At 42.8% G+C, this 16082-nt stretch overlaps 1 protein-coding gene across 5 annotated transcripts in view; it reads right to left on the bottom strand.

Annotated features, from left to right (window-relative positions):
• Positions 1-1103: 1103 nt before the first annotated feature.
• Positions 1104-16082, bottom strand: part of LOC101703630 (transmembrane epididymal protein 1A-like) — a 102732-nt gene continuing 87753 nt past the window's right edge. For 2 of the 5 annotated variants that reach the window (XR_015441053.1, XR_015441051.1), the window contains one exon: positions 4702-5266. The gene's annotated coding sequence lies outside the window, so the exon portion shown is untranslated. The other 3 variants (XR_015441052.1, XR_015441049.1, XR_015441050.1) reach the window with 2 other exon arrangements.

Raw genomic sequence — 16082 nt, forward strand, 5'->3', positions numbered from 1 at the left:
TATTGTTCCTAGAATTCATTCTTTCCTAGATTTTGATTCATTCACTCCTGGATTCAATCTTTGAACTTGGCATGTCTTAGCAGGTTGGTTGGGAGTTTATTTCCCTTATATTATTTGGGTTATTTGGAGGTCCTATGTCATCCAAGGATCATATGCCCTATATCACCAGGGCCAGCCTCAGGCCAGAAGCCCATTTTAATGAGAAGATGGCTGTGGAATGTAGGGCATTAGACTGTGACAGCTGGTAGAACTGAGCTCCTTTTCCACTTTCATTGAAAAAGTGAAAGCCAAGCATTTCCCACTTCAGTCTCGTGGTCCCCATGCCCCTTCGGCCCCGCACCGGTCTGTCCAGGGCACCAAGACTGGATGATTTGCAAGAATGTGAAGGGGCTGCAATGTGGAAAGCATTTCTCTGAGACTGTGCTTGGGTTCCCAGAGGTGGCTTTGTTGTTGTTGCTCATTTTAAGACAGGGTCTCACTAAATTGCCCAGGCTGGGCTGTAAATTACGATCCTCCTGCCTTAGCCTCCCAGAGTGTTAGGATTATAGACTTACCTTGGGTTCTGTGTCCTTGAAGAGGATGTTTTGGGTTGGGCTGGGTGCCCAGAGTAGTTAGAAGGGCTTTCTTCCTGGCACTGGTGGTGCCTAGTGCCTTCTCATCAAAGAATTGCAAGTTTAGGAAAAAGCAGGCTGGTTACTTAGGACACCCGCTGCAGTGAAAGGGGAGGGAGTCACCTCTGCAGGGGCCACAGGTGGAGGTAGTAGGGGAAGGAGAGGGAGGGGAGGAATGAGGGGCAGGAGAAGAAGGGAGAAAGGGAGTGATGAGGGAGAGAGACCCGAGGAATTTAGACAGGTGCCAGGGTGAGGGTTTGAGGGGCGGAGGACCATGAATATGGATGGGTGTTCCATCTGTGGTCCCTTCTGCATGCACAGGCCAGCGAGGAGAGGGAATGTGATTTTGGCTTTCTTCCTGGTGTAAGGATGTCCTCGGTGACCAGGCCTAATGAGTTAAATAGCTAGCTATATAATGTACACTCAGACAGAAATAATGCTCAGTGTGGCCCAGGAATTCACTTTCAGTCCTGCCTTTTTAAGGTATTGGGAAAGTCCTTAGCAAAAGCCTTTGCCCAAAGAATGTTCATTTCTCCATTTGTTGTTGTTATAGATGGCGCACATGAATCCACTTGTCAAAATAGGCTTTTTTGTTGTGAGAAAAAGAAAAGTTTATTCCAGTGAACAGGGACTAAACTCAGGGAGATTCGACCAGATAGCTGGGAAAGAAGACTATACTTCTATAGATTTGGGGGAAGGGGATGTAATCATAAGGAATGTTTATGACTTGGATGCCCAAGGACAGTCTGCTGAAGCATGTAGATAATTGCTGAAATTCTCGGTGCTGGGGTGGGGGGGTTGTACACTTCGTTTTGAGTCCATTTGTTCTATTTACTCAGAAGCTGATGTTGAATGTCAAAGCATTCTTGTTTGCTTTGTCCTGTTGGTTTAGACCAGGCCTGACAGTTTTAATTTTGTTTTTGCAGTCCTGGGGGTAGAACTCAGAGAGCACTGAGCTATATGCCTGGCCCTTTAAAAATTTTATTTTGAGACAGGATCTTGCTATATTGCATAGCCTAGCCTCAAACTTGCAGTTCTTCTGTCTCAGCCTCTAGGGTAGCTGGAATCACAGACATGCACCATCACACTGGGCTTTCCATCCTCTTTCATCCTCCAGTCTATTCTGTGGCCACTGTGAACACAGGCACCTCATTGGTGCAGCTTTGGGGGACACAATGGAGCAACACAGGACCAGTTCCACTAGTCCTGAGAGCTGCTTCCTCCTAGGGACACCTTTCTCTGAGAGGGGAAGGAACCGGAGGACTGGGAACCTACTCTCTTTCTTGGAACAAGGGCAGTGTTTGGGTTCTGCATTCAGACCTGCTCCTGGGTTCCCTTCCTCCTCCCTGGCTGCTCTTTTTGATCTGCTTTACACGCTCCTCTCTTCCTTTTCCAAGTGCTGTTAGGAGCCCTTGTTTTGTGCTACCCTCTCCCGTGGGACCTCACCCATTTCCCTGGCTTCGAGGACCATGTACTTGCTCAGAACCCCCAGACCTGCCTCTCGCCCCCTCCTTCTCTCAAGCTCCAGATGTGCACAGCTAGCTGCTTCTGGAACATGCCACTGTCTTCTCTCCATGCAGAACTCACGTCTTCCTCCTCTGCTTCTCATGATCTCCATAATGGTGCCCGCTTTCCTCCCAGCTGCCCAAGCTTTGGCTCCTTCCCCAGCCTGCTCACCCAAATGTCCTGGAGCCATGGGCCCTGTCAGGAGCCAAGTGTATCAGCTTTCTGGTCTGTGCACCTTCCTTCTTCTCCCCAACCCAGACTCCCATTCTGGTTTTTGTGTTTGTTTGTTTGTTTTTGGTACTGAGGATCAAACTTGGGCCCTTCTGCTTGTGAGGCAGGTGGCGGAACCACTGAGCTGAATCCCTGGCCCTCCCCAACCCAGACTCCATTGCCTATGAGTGTCCTCCCTGGCCTTGCTGCTCCCAGAAGCCACAGCCCAAACATGTGGTCATTACCTCAATATAAAGGCCCCTTTCTTCAGTAGTGGAGAAGGACATGACCATTGTCTGCCTTTCCAGCTTTGTGGCCTGCAACATGAAGCTGAAACACAAGCCCAGTTATTTCCTTGAATGACGATTTAGTTCCTTGAATGATGACACATACTATGGCTGGGAGATTTCTTTTTCATGTCATCTGAAGATTTCTCCATCCCTCTTTCTCTGGCCATGCTCATTCTTTAGTCCCTGAGAAAACATCTCTTTTCTAGGAAGCTCTCCCTCATCCTCTAGTCTGGCTTTGCTACCCACCATTACAGCCCTTTGTTGATTGGACTTAGCTTACTGCTTATTGGCCTTTCTCTTCCCACTGAACTACAATCTATTTTATTTATTTTTTTGTGGTACTAAGGATTGAGCCTGGGGCCTATGTACTTAGCTACATTCCCAGCCCTTTCTAATTTTTTATTTTGAGTCAAGGTCTCACCAAGTGAATAACCTGTCCTTGCTAGGCTGGAACTTGGGATTCTCCTGCCTCAGCCTCCGTGAGAATTATAAGCATACACCATCATATCAATTTGTAATCAGCTTTAAGGTAGAAACCACGGCATCTGGGTTACTTCATTATTCTCAGGTCTTAACAGCATTGAGTCTGACGTATAAGAGACAATAGATATTTAGTAACAGGATGAATAGAGAAAGAATTGATTGAACTGGTGGAAATAAGACTGACCAAATCAGAACAGGTAAAAGCTATTTATCCAGAATTTGCTGCAGCAAGGGAGGCACCCACCATTACTTCTATTTGGCAGGGACCTGAAGGCAGGGCAGGAGAGGGGAAGCTGTAGAGTGGGAAAAGGCATAGTTCCAGGTGTGTCTTTGTAACCAGAATGCCAGGGTCCTCTCCCACAGTGATGAAGAATGAAACTAGGATTGAGGAGGTAGAATGCAAGCAAATTTATTTAAGTGATATTAAGGCAAGAAAGTAAAAGATACAAAGGCAAAGAAGTAAAGCTCCTGCTAGCTGGGTGGGGGTTGAGTAGGACACCAACAAGGCTCTGTCTAGGAGTTTTTAAGGGGCTTAGAAGGGAGGTCGGACCATTATATAAGCAGTAAGATCTCTACCCTTATTGGAGACTACATATTTTTAAGGGTCTAATCTATGTAGTGTTCACACACTGTCCATGCAGGGCCCTTGCACCTTTGAGCCAATAGCCTGCCTGATCATGCTCTGGGGAGGTCCCGGAAAGCTGAAACACATGTGTGCAGATATTTTTGTAAGATCCCTGGAGGGTTGTGACTCAGTAGGCTCCATTCTGGGCTTCCTGAGTCTATTTTGGGGCTGCTGTCCTTACTGCCTTATAGAATCCTAACTCCCGTTTCACCAGTCCTGTTACATTCCCTCTTCTGAAGAGACAATCTTAACTGCTGTTAGGGAAAAGGGACAAAGACCACTGTAGGGAACAGGGGAAGGGGACATTACTAGAACCTCTGCAGTAAGTCCTAATCTCCTGCGAGCCATGGCAGTACATGGCAAATTACAGGAAAAGTAGAAAAATGAGACTGAGAAGAAGCTGAGCTTTGGGTCTGGTCAGTGCTGCTCTGGGCCTGGTCAGCGCTGCTCTGGGTGGCAAAGACAAAAGCCCCCAGCTTACTGCTCCTTTTATTCAGTACTCAGTACATCGGGAGAAACAAATGTAACAAATGACTTGCAGAGAGTTCAGTACATCCTGCATAAATAAGATGTAACAATCCAAGAACAAGGAGGAACTGAGTAGATGTTTGTTCCTCCCAGGATGTTTTCAGCTCCCAGGATCTTTCTTATCCTGGAGAATCACAGACAGCATCACCAGATCATAGGGGTCTCAGTGTGACCGGAGGCCAAAATGCAATTATGTCTCGGAATTCCATAGCTGGGCTGTAGGCAGGAGAACTAGGCTAACCAAATGATTTTTTCCCAAAAATTATGTAGCATTGCTCCCGACAGACCACTCTGGCTGCTTCAAGCTATACTGGGTGGTGAGAAGAGCTCTGCAGTTGTAGCATCCTCCAGAGAGCTTGTCTAATGGCCCATGATAGAAGTCAGGTGGGATCTCCACAATGGGTTCCATTTGCATGACCATTTGAAGTTTAATAGACTCTAGGCAAAATGAAACAAAGCAAACAAGTAGATTGAGTAAGCAGGGTCCAAAACTGTAAAGGAATACCAAGAGTGTCAGTATTGGTATGAAGGGTCTTATAAGGGTCCAAGCCCAGTGCCATAGGGATTTAGGAAGGAGCTCTTGAACCTAGAATGAGTGAAAGACTGTTCTAGGAAGGAGTCCAGATTAGAGATGGGTCCATACATTGGGAAGATGGGTTGGTTAAAGAATTGGAAGACAGCTATGCTTACCACTGTACCACCAATGCACACTGGTTAAAGAATTGGATGTCAGGGAGGGCACTGGCGAAGGTGCATCCTTCTCTATCTGAGGAAGGCAGAGTATGATATAAAAAGTCCTTATTTTTTACAGAGTCAGATGACTTTTTTTTTTCTTGAAGAGGAGTTTGACGTCTTCTAGTCGCTCCTGGTGTAATGGTCAGTCTCTTCATCTCTGGGTGGTGATGACATCCAGACTTGGAGTTGAGAATGATGTATCTAGGACTCGAGTCTAGTCACCTTGACAGCTGTTGGGGTGGACAGGATCACTGTGTGTAATCCCTCCCAGGTTGGTTCTAGAGAAGGTGACAAAAAGGGGAGAGACTTCATTGGGACCAGATCTCTGGGATAGATTGTAGGGGGTCCTGGTTCCCCAGGACAGGCTTTAGACAATTGTTGGAGATACATTGAAACTGAGCTAGGGCTAAGTCTACTATATGTCTCTGATGTGAGCTATAATTTTTTGATCTATTAAGAAATTGTTGATGTGGGCTGGGGATTTAGCTCTGTGGTTGCCACTGCCTGTCTCGCAAGCACAAGGTCCTGGGTTCAATCCCTGGTACAAAAAACCAAGAAATTGCTGATGAGAAAGGGGGACCCATACAACATTTTAAAGGGGTTGAGTCCCGTGATCTGATCTGTTCCAGGGCCAAAGGAAGTAGGGTAGGCCAAGGAAGGTGAATCTCCTGGGTGAGTTTTCTCAGATGTCATTTAAGGGTGTCATTTGTTTTTTCTACTTTTCCTGAGGACTGTGGCCTCCAGGAACAATGTAGATAGTATTGAATTCCCAGGACTTGAGATACTTGCTGGGTGACAGCAGCCTTAAAGGAAGGCTTTGAGGGAGCCCAAACCTGGGAATAATTTCTGATGTTAAAGTCTGTGTCATCTCTATGCCATCTCTGTCTTATATGGGAAGGCCTCTACCCAATTGGTGGAAGTATCAACCCATCCTAAGAAGAATTGGGTTCCCCTGATCTTGGACATATGGGGAAATCTATCTGTCAATCTTTTTCAAGGTATTCCCCATTTCATTAATTTTCAGGGGTGAAATCTTTTTGTTTAGAAAGTTCTTCTTTTTTAAAAAAAATTTTTTTTTGAGGCAGGGCCTTGCTATGTAATTCAGGCTGGCCTTGAACTCACTACGTAGCCCAAGCTGGTTTTGATCCTCTTGTCTCAGCCTCCTGAGGGCTAGGATTACAAGCCTTTGCCCCAACACCTGGCAGGAGAGTTATTCTGTGGGTAAAGCTTATATACCCTTACAACTTGGTTAACTGTTTGATGAAACCCCTTTAAACAGCCTCTGGACAATTTGCTATGTCTTTTTTTTTAATTAAATGAAACTCTTGGTGGAGGGTTTTAAGAATTTTCCATTGATTGGCTGTGGATATGAGCAGTTTTCCCCCTTCCTGGAACCATCCAGAAGGGATGAGGTGACATCCTTGTGATAGGGCCCACTCTGTCTCTGCTTTGTTGTAAACAGGTTTGGCATTTCCCAGAGGATTTTCCCAGAATAGGGATGCCTGTGTAGACTCTGGATGGAAGGGGTTTTGAGATGCTGCTTTGGATGCTTATCAGCCAGTTGGTTCTCTTGAGTTATCTCTTTTGTTCCCTTCTGTGGCCTCAGCAATGTATAACTGCCACCTGAAAGAGAAGGTAGATTGAGGACAGAAGGGTATCAACCTCTATGGTATTTATTTACTTACAATATTTAAGTTTTTATTTTATGTCCTTTAAGATAGAGCATTAAAAAAAAAATCAACTGCAGACATGAACATGAGAAAAGCATGGTACTCAACCGAATTTCCAGATTCCAGAAATACTTCACTCATTTTTTTCTTTTTTGGTACCGGGATTGAACTTGGGACCTTGTGCTTGCCAGGCAGGCATTGGAACCACTGAGCTAAATCGCCGGTTTCACTCACTTTTTGATAAAGTTTAAGAAATATCATGATTACATGAGCTTAAAGTATCTCTAGGCATTTTCTTTGACGCTCATGACGTGGCACTGGTGATACTATAAACAGCAGAAAAGCAGGCGCTGCCAGATGACCAAATCTTGGAGACACAGGCCTGCTTCTCCCACAGGCACACACCAGAAGTGACAGCAGTGATGGCGCACCTGCCCCTGGGCAGGGGAAATCACGTGACGTAGCTGTCATCCGCAGACGCCTGGCCGCACTCAGTGTACTGTTTGTCTATCATGCTGATGCTGGGATTAAACCTTGCTCTTCACTGGCTGATCAACTCTTGAATAAGGGCATTGTGCTAAAGCAGTTTTCGTGCTTTTGTGACATGAACTATAGCAGCTTGCAGATGTATTTTTCGGTCCTCATCCACAGCACATCTAGTCTCCATTTCCTGTGGTGTATCTTTTTGCATTGATACAGTAATTTTTAAATTTTGCTCTTTTACAGCTGAAGTTCATATTTAATGAAAATGAAGATTCTGCATCAATGTCTTCCTTTTCTGAATCATGATTAATCATTTTCACATCAAGTAATGATTTGATTGTTTTTGTCAGTTCCTTTTCATTCACTCGAGTGTTGTCTCGAAGCTCTTTATAGCTGACTGTTTCACTGTGGTTAAAAGCAAGAAGAACTGCCATTGGGTATGTCGTGACCACGGCTACACGTGGTTTGCCCAGATAGTTCATTTTTACTTCACCTGTACAAAGTTAATGTAGCCATGTCAGTTTCTGTCCACTAAAATGCTGGCTTTAAAATAATTCAACATCTATATACTTTTTTCTAATTCCTAGGGAATTGGGAACATAGACAAAGGGACCTGAGCGAGAGGCCATGCACCAGCCTGTAGAACACATATTTGAAAACTAATTCCCAAATCTATTACTGTGTCTTGGTTTCTGATAAAATTGTTGAACTTATTGCTGAGGTCTGTGCTGACACTCATATCCATATGCATCTGACGTAGCTTGCTGGTAAACTCATAAGCACAGGCTTGCTTTATCGATCATAGCTACTTCAGAATCCATAGATATAGATAAGCCATGAATTAGGCGTTTTGCCAACATTCTTGCATAGAATTTGGGGAAAACATCCTTATCATCGATATTTTTGAAAACAGTAATAAAGTTCATCAGTTTGTCTTCCGCTTCTGTCTCAGGCATCCATTTTGCAGACTGCTTTCGTAAGTTGTCACAGTACTTAGCAAGCAGTTCAGGTGCTTTGCAAACAGACTTGGGTTCTCCATAATTTACCACTGACGTAAGGGCCTTATCCAATGCATTCATAAAGTGCCTATCACCATTCAAAAGAGAGTTGATAAGCTGAACAGATTTTCCATGTGCTTCCAAAACTGACTCCACAAAGTGTTGGCATATTTTCCTGAGTAAGGTTACTGGTTGCTCCAAGGCCCTCATTATGGATATGATTTTGTAGCTCCTGAATTATATGAGGTAACCCAGCCGACACAGCATGGAGTAAGACATACATATTAGCCATGTCATTTTGTTCTCTTGTCAAATGATATTATGACATTCTGCATGTAAGAATTGTAAGTGGTCTGCTACCATTTGTTGCTAACATTCATGAATTAGTTTACTATATGAACTTGGATGTAAGTATTTTCAACATTGAATTTCTTCATCTTTTTTTTTTTTTTGGCACGGAGGATTGAACTCGGGACCTTGCGCTTGCGACGCAGGCGGCAGAACCACTGAGCTACATCCCTGGCCCCCTACTTCATCTTTTAATCTTCCTTTTCCATATACTGTGAGCAATTTGATTCTTGTAATAAATGTGAAGCTTCTTGTTTATAATACTCTCCTGTTTCAGTCAGAAAGGGAGACTCAAAGATTTCTTGATAAAACTTGAAAGGAAAATTTTTCTTATGCTGTTCAATGTGAACAAAGCAGTTAATAACCCCATGGATTACTTTCTGGTTTGGGTCTTCACTGTGATCATTTTTTTACTTCTCGGAGCAGCATTCAGATAAGGGTGGTCTGCAATGGCTCGACCATCAATTTCCTCCACATATCCAGTGCTAGCTCTCCTATTTCTTTCTTTTTTTTTTTAAGGTTTCAAAACATTTATTGTTGACTCAGTGTGATCACAGAACAAGATTCCTGATTAAGCAGTTCAACTGTCCAGCCAATCATATTTAAGCTTGATATGGTAATGTAATCTCAACCATGATAAAGAATGTATCATTTTGTGACTCCGGGGAGAGAAATATGCTGCATCTCATGTTCAATTCTTTACAGTCCCAGCTTGGTCCTCCTCCAGTGTCTCCTCTTGGAATTGTACCTGATTTTATTACCAATCTTCATCCGAATCCACTGAGGAATGGGACAATTCTGCTTTTGCTTCTTGGCCAGGAATTGCTTGATTCTGAAAGTCTTGTGAGAAGACATGGTTAGGCTCAAAGGCAAGCGCATGCACGCGATGGCAGACAGAAGCTCTCCTATTTCCATGAGTGGCTCATTCATATCTACACCACCATCAGCATACTGAAGGTCAGCTTCAGTCAACGTATTCTTTTTAATATACTGGATGTTGAGAAACCCAAAGAAGCAGTCCATATAATCTGCACCCTTGCTATATTCTTCCCTATATCTATGTTACATAATGAGTACTTGTTCTTCAGACTCTAGAACTCTCTTGTGCAAATGCCAAACGTGATTTTCCAAAAAACTATTAGTTTCTATGTAAAATCTTACTATGCACAGTTCAGAATAGGCCACACATAAATCATAGCTATCTGAGAAGTGATTGTTCCATGACAAAGAAGTCTAGGAAAGATCCCCAGAACGCAGAAGCAATCAGGGAAAAACATTTAGGGTACAGGAAAAGATTATATGACAAAGACATTTTATCTTTTTGTTGTACAAACATGAAACATAAACCTAGAAGATGTTTGAGAGTTGTCTTGAGCTCTGTGGAGCCTACAATGCTCCATCCTATGACCAAGTTATCCTTCATGGGAGTCTATTGAAAGGGCAAACGCCCTAGTGGCTTTTAGCTATCTGACCCCTGCCTGCATGAGTACAACAATTAAGATGAGACAAGAAGATATAGAGTCCTTTGTATCTCCTTGCTCAGCTTGCCAAGAAAGAGAGTCATGATAGAGAAAGGCAGTTCATTCTTAGGCCTATGGTAAGTTAAAGGAGTGATCTGCCCAAAAGCTATTGACCGCAGTGACCCAAGAGCACAAAGCGGGTGATCATTCCCTCATGGTCAAATTGGAAAAGAAAACTGAGGTGAGGCTGGGCCAACATTCCCTCAACTCATGTTGCCGGGGGATCAGCTCAGCCACATCAATGAAACCTGTCCCCTGAGCCTTTAAAGTTGGTGACCATGGTAATCACCTTTAATTGATTTTTATCCATGGGGTCCTGATATTATTTTGTTTGGTTTTGGTTTTGGTTTTCTTTTGTGATACTGGGGATTGAACTTAGGACCTTGTGCTTGCAAGGCCGGCACGGTGCCACTGAGCTAAATCCTTGGCCCATCTTGATATTGTTTTGAGCAGAAAAGCTGCAAAGTGAAAGAAAAGGGTGTGAAAAAGCATAGGCTCTGTTTACATCTCTTGGAATACCGGGTGAGCCCCCAAAGATGTTACCAGAGTGCTGGGTGACGAAGAATGGAACCAAGGATGGAGAAGGTAGGGTCCAAACCAATTTATTTAAAAGATGTAAAGGCAAGAGTAACAGATACACAGGCAAGGAAGTGAAGCTCCCACTAGCCAGGAAAGGGTTCTGAGCAGTATGCCCATGAGGGCTCTTTGTCTAAAGGTTTTTGAGGGATTGAGAAGGGAGCTCAGGCTGTTGTATACGCAATATAATCTCTACCCTATAGGGGACTACATTTTTTTTAGGGTCTCATCTGTGTAGGGTTCACACAGTGTCTATGTGGAGTCCATGTACCCTTGAGCCAGCGCCCTGCATGATCATGCCTTGGGGGAGGTTCCAGGGAGCAGAAGGACACCTGGCAGATGTTTTTGTAAGATCCCTAGAAGGTCATAACTCAGAAGACTCCATTTCGCGGGCCACCTCTATATTGCCTAATAGAATCCTAACCACTGTCTCACTAATCCTGTTCCATCCTGACTGGAGGCTCTTGGCATGGGGAAGTTGCACACATGCTAAGTAGAATGGGCATCTTGTGTGTTTAGTTAGGGTGTGTAGTTGGTTGGTCCTAAGTTGGAAATAGGGCAAAAATTAGAGAAGCTGCTAGTTGTTATTAATCAAGTCTTTGTTATTTTGGGCTAATTATTGCAGCGATTACTGTTCGGCTTCCGGGACTGGTTGCTAAGTGATTCACTTTCTCCCCCGCCCCACTCCTCCTGCTCCTCCTCCTTGTCCTCTCTGTCCCCCACCTTTCTCCTTCTCTTCTTTTTTTTCTTCTCTTTTTTTGGTGGCAGTATTGGGGAGTTTATCCAAGACCTTCCCATTGAGCAATAGTCCCCATCCGTTTTTAAAATTTAGAGTCTTCTCCAAATTTAAAGTTTCTAAATTCCCCAGACTGGGCTCAGTCTTGCTCTCCTCCTGCCTCAGCCTCCCAGAGAGGATTACAGGCATGGGCCACCAGCTAACTGACTTTTTCCAGGTCTGTGATTTGTGTGTCTATTAGTTTTAGATAGCAGGCTGGCTTCCTGGGCTGGTTACTGTCTATAATAGGAGGTTTTCTGATTGATGGCTGCAGATTGTGGGTCAGAATTTTATATAGGATCTGGCTATTGTCTATATATTCAGCTTTTCAACCTAATATTTATTGAACATCTGTTGTACATTATGCTCAGTATCAAGTACTATATATACTATACTTCATTTATATATCATGATACCTCATGAAGTAGGCGTTGATGCAGGAAAATAAATGTGTCATAAGGAAGCCTTTAGCTAGGCGTGGTGGCACACATCTGCAATTCCAGCACTAGGAAGGCTGAGGTAGGAGGATTGTCACAAGTTTGAGCCCAGCCTGGGCTACATAGTGAGTTCAAGACCAGCCTGAACTACATAATGAAACTCTGTCTCAAAGACAAGCAAAGAAACAAAGCAAACCCTTGTACTTGAATGACACATTTGTCATACAATCACTCCCCTATGTGAACTACAATTTAGCTTGATGTGCAAATAAATTATAAGCTAACAGTATACCCTTGTAACCAAGTAACTGAGTCTTAATAAGTAACTAGCCCATAAGAGCAGCTGAACTTCCAGCCAATCAGAGGTGGAAAGCTGCCAAAACATAAAACAAATGCCAGCTGTAGCTAATCAAGCTTTTCTATTCACTTCCTTGTCTCTGACTGTAAGTATAACCCGCAGGTAGGGAGGGGACAATTTTCAGCCCTCTTTGATCTGGGATGCTGCCTGGTTCTAGAAGCATTTTTCTTTCTCAAGTAAACTTTGTTATATTTAACTGGTTTCTGTTTTTTCTTTTAACAGTATTACTGTCCTGCTTAACCCTGACCATTTCCAACTTTGAGAGTCGAGCTATTCATGGTTCCATCATCTGGCCCTCTTTGATGCCTTTAGGTCACTCCTGAAACTTCACCGGACACTGGGGCTCTGGGGTTTTCCTGCAGTTGAAGGTCATCATCTTCCTGGCGTGCGATTGTCCTTCCTCTGCTCTTTCCCACAACATTAGACTCCCGGTTCCTGATTTCTTTATCTCCAGGACCCTCACCTCTAAATCTCTTGACTCATCCACTTCTTAGTTACTCAGTATATCCTGGGCTTGTCACACCAGCACAGGCCTGGGCTTTGAGACATAAACCTTATCAGCAACTCTGTGATCAAATGCCTGCTGCTTCAGCTCCCAGACAGTAATTAGGTCTGGATGATGACATTAGGTGGATTTCAAACACTTTATAATATTTTCCAAGATGTCAGAAAGGCATTAATAATAACAATTAAAAAACATTAATGGACCGGGAATTTAGCTCAGTGGTGCCGCCGCCTGCCTCGTAAGGACCCGAGTTCGATCCCCAGTACCAACAAAACAAAACAAAACAATATTAATAATAACAACTGTGAAATTCCTGAAAACATTAAAAAAAATTTTTAAATAACTTCCATGGGAGATATAGCTTAGTGGTGGAGCAATTACCTAGCATGAACAAGACCCAGTTGTTTTGTTTTGTTTTTGTTGTGCTGGGAATTGAACCCAGGACCTTTGTATTGAGCTGCATCCCCAGCCCTTTTTTTCCTTTTTATTTTGAGACAGGGTCTCTCTAAGTCATTAAGTTGCTCAGGCTGGGCTCAAACTTGCAATCTTCCTGCCTCAGCCTCCCAGAGTTCTGGGACTACAGGTGTATGCCACAACATTCCACTGAAGGCCCCAACACCACAAAAAACAATAAGAACTGTCACCTACCTATACACCTACCACTTTCTCCCTCTGGACAGAACATGGAAAGGGAGAAGTCCAGCTAGGATTTTGTAGTCAGATGGCAAACAGTGCCTTGATGAAATTCTTTTAATATAAAATTATTAGTGTTATTTTGAAAAATGTCCAAAAATCACAACAAATACAGTTGATATAAATCATTTCTGAGTGGCCATGTTCCCATATGCAGGGTATGGTGGTTAATTTTTTGTCAACTTCTCTAGGTTTGGTTACCAGTTGTTTGACCACATATCAGTCTAGATGTTGCTGTGAAAATATTTACTAGATGCTGTTAACATTTCAGTCAGTGACTGTTAACATTTATTTAGTTTTGTTTTTTGGTACCGGGGATAGAACTCGGGTCCTTGCGCTTGCGCAGCAGGTGGCAAAACCACTGAGCTAAATCCCCGGGCCCACAAATCAGTTAACATTTAAATCAGTTCATGTGCATGAACTTCATGCAGGCAGTTGAAGGACTTAGAAGACTGGAGTTTTGTAAGGAAAGAGTTCTGCTTCCAGAATATTTTGGGTCTCAAATTTACACTAGGCATAATGCCAATTTTGTCATAAAGGCGCAGAAATATGGGTGTATAATACCCACTTTTATCATTTAGAATATTTCTATTGATGAATTGTTAATTTTATTATTAATTTTCACTGTATGAGTTTTATTATATTAAACAATGGGTAAATTCCTATATGCACTACAATGAAAATACCAATACAACGCTACCAAAAAAAATCTTTACTTCAATTTTCACACCTGTATTAATTTTCTCTTGATACCTGACACCTAAAGTTAAAGGGGGAAAGATTTATTTAGCTTACAGTTCATAGAGGTTTCAGTCCATAACTAGCTGGCTCCAAGGCAGGGTGGTACATGGTGGAGGGGTGTCACAGAGGAGAAACAGTTCATGGTGCCCACATAGGAGCAAAAGCAACAAGAGGACCTTTAACAGCATCTTTCTGCCCTTTTCATCCCATCCAGACTACTGGGGTTAGGGCAGTGCCAAACCAATCACTCATATGTAGTGGTTTAGTAATCACGTGGGTTTAATCCCAGCATCACACACTCTAGATTCAGCGACCTCTGAAAAAGAAACCCGCCAAACCCCCACCCACATGAAGGTGGGGGGGGCACATCTAAACACAAACCCTGACAACACTTAAGGAAGTCTTCACATCTGACAACAGCACATTCCATACACATGTGTTGCTTACACTGATAGCACATGTGTTTTGCTTTCCTGGCCTTTTTTTTTTTTGGCACCAGGGATCAAACTTGGGACCTTGTGCTTACGAGGCAGGCGCTGGAACCACTGAGCTAAATCCCCAGCCCTTTCCTGGCCTTTTTGTAGGACATACTTGGCATCTCACTGGTCTTGCTGTTTTGTCAGGAGGTTCTTATCATGTTATAGAATGGATTATATTATACAATGTATACAAGGAACATAAAATATCAATAAAGTATTCTTAATATGTATTGAGCATCTAGAATAAACATTTCACATTAGCTGTGTACTTGCTTACAAACTGTAAATAAAACAATAGAAATAAACTTCTATATGAACTACAATGAAAATACCAAAAGAACTCTGCAGCAAAATAATCTTTACTTCAATTGTCAGATACAAGGCAGTCTTCACACATGACAACGGCATGCTCTATGCACACGTCTCACACTGACAGCACATATGCTTAGTTTTCCTTTCCTGTGTGGCAGACCATTCTTGTCACCTCTCTTGTCTTCCTCTTTTGTCAGGAGCTTCTTACTATGTTGTACAATGTGCAATTAACAGGAAAATAAGATAGCGATAAAAGGGCCGGAGATTTAGCTCAGTGGCTCTGGAGCCTGCCTCACAAGTGCAAGGTCCCGAGTTTGATCCCCGGTACCAAAAAAAAAAGATATCAATAAAATAAAATATCAGATATGTAATGAGTGCTTAGAATAGACATCAACATTTTCACATCAGCTGTTTACTTGCTTACAAAACCTAAAAGGTCACATTAGAAATAAAAACCTATGTGAACTATAATGCAAATACAAACAAGTCTACCACAAAAAAATCCTTGCTTTGTCTTACCCAAGGCAGTCTTCACACATGGCAACCGCATGTTGCATACACGAGTATGCCTTACACTGATAGCACATATGTTTTGTCTTCTGACATTTTTTTGTAGAGCACAGTGGACATCATTTTTGTTTTCCTGTTGTAGCAGGTCTTTGTGATGCTATACCTGTCAGCTCACCAGGGTGCTCCAACATTTTTTTGCATATTTTCCTGGGCAGAAACATTTTGGTTTTCCTCTGCTGTAAATGAACTCTTATGAGTTCCAGTCCAAATCCTCTTGAGAAAATTTTTCCGTGGTGTTTTGCACTTGTTATTTTCTTTGTAAACTATTAAACTATTTATGTTATATGTGTTTAGGATCGAGTAAAACACAACCATTGGCCAGTGCTTTGTGTTTTGAGTGACATTATAGTTGCCACATGACTCAACAACAACATCTACTTTGCCTTTGGTTTTGTTGTAGAAAGTTACTATCGCAGGCTTCCGTTTTGTTGAGGTTTCCCTATCAGTATTTCCATCGTGGTCTAATGTTGACATCAGCAGTACCACTTTGTTTTTCTTGGCCACATACAAGGCCAATGTTATGTCTTTCTGAAATCTAAAGATTATACTATACAATTCTCTGTTTTGAAATTGCAACATTGCATTTGGAATTTCTACTTTGTTTCTGCATACAGTTCTTACACAGGTCA

The sequence above is a fragment of the Heterocephalus glaber genome, unplaced genomic scaffold, assembly GCF_053883595.1.
Source record: "Heterocephalus glaber isolate CG9 unplaced genomic scaffold, H.glaber_assembly_v1.0 deba00001504, whole genome shotgun sequence".
NCBI classification, from domain to species: domain Eukaryota; kingdom Metazoa; phylum Chordata; class Mammalia; order Rodentia; family Bathyergidae; genus Heterocephalus; species Heterocephalus glaber.